The 1,227-nt window shown below is 35.6% G+C and overlaps 1 non-coding gene across 1 annotated transcript; it reads right to left on the reverse strand.

The window, feature by feature from the left end:
* Positions 1-1,063: 1,063 nt before the first annotated feature.
* Positions 1,064-1,136, reverse strand: Trnar-ucu. The gene has a single exon. It is a non-coding gene; the product is annotated as a tRNA-Arg (tRNA).
* Positions 1,137-1,227: the final 91 nt, after the last annotated feature.

Here is a 1,227-nt window from a genome sequence, read left to right on the forward strand (position 1 = left end):
GTCTCCTCTCAGAGTGAGGACGGTTCAGGTTGTAGTCTACCACGCTGGCCAAGTTGAGTATATTATGGAGAACTCTCAGGAGGGCTAGCACGGGCGGGAGATAAAAATTATATCCCCCGATTATATCCCCTGACGAGGGATATAATTACCGTGCCCACCTGCTAAATCACTGGAACATGGAATAGGAGAAGTTTACCCCCGTTTATTAATACACATCTATTATTTGGATATTATTTCACCTTGTGTGCCATTGGTCTGAGAGTTGATAAAGCTGTGGGAGAAGATTAATTTATATCCTTTCCCCGGGGATATAATTGAGTAGGAATGGTATTTCTAAAATTTTTAAAGAAATAGTTTCTTAATTTTGTCTATGTAAGAGTTCAAAGGGATTTTACTGTACTCTCGTAGTAGTTAGTTAGTTTTCAGCCCATTATTGAATTTCAATTTAAGTAAATATTTAGTTGGTACTTATAGTGGCAAGCATATAATACACCGGATCACGAGGTCCTGGATTCAGTTCTTGGGTCGAACCAAAAAAAATACAAGACTTGGTCATCAACTTTTTTTTGGATGATGAAACTACCTTTACTTGGTTTTTGACTCCGCGAACTAAGAAATAACTTATTTTTGGGTATACACCAAAATTAAAAATAATTAAAAACAAAACGTCTATCTACACCACAATAATTATTAGGTATAGGTACGGTGTGATCTCAAAATGGCATGATTGCTGTGACTGTTAAAACCCAGCGCTGGTCAAGTATTATATAATTTAAAAAAAAAAATATTCGTTATGAAATAATAATAAAAAATAAAAAAAATGGTAAATATTTCGTTTTAGTGATCAAAGCAAAATAAAGAATAAAAAAAAAGAAGGACCCTTGCTTAAATGTTTTGGTTTTGCAAAAGGAATTCTCTTAATTTCTTTTTAAAACAGAGGTTGGACATGCTGATGTCTCGAAATGGCGGAGGTAGGTCGGTCCAATACTTAGTAGCCGCGAATTTAAAATTACTTTTAAAATTATTTCAGGCTAAGTCAGAATAAGTCAAAAGATTTACTGGCCATCCCTGGTGGGGATCGAACCCACGACCTTTGGATTAGAAGTCCAACGCGCTATCCTCTGCGCCACAGGGACTGTGTGAATAGCTGCAATAATTAACGTACCTACTGACTGGACCGACTTTCTGATTCAAAAGTAATATTGTATAACCTTTTTAATAAACCAT

This window comes from Pararge aegeria, chromosome 9 (genome assembly GCF_905163445.1).
Source record: "Pararge aegeria chromosome 9, ilParAegt1.1, whole genome shotgun sequence".
In the NCBI taxonomy this organism is placed as follows: Eukaryota; Metazoa; Arthropoda; class Insecta; order Lepidoptera; family Nymphalidae; genus Pararge; species Pararge aegeria.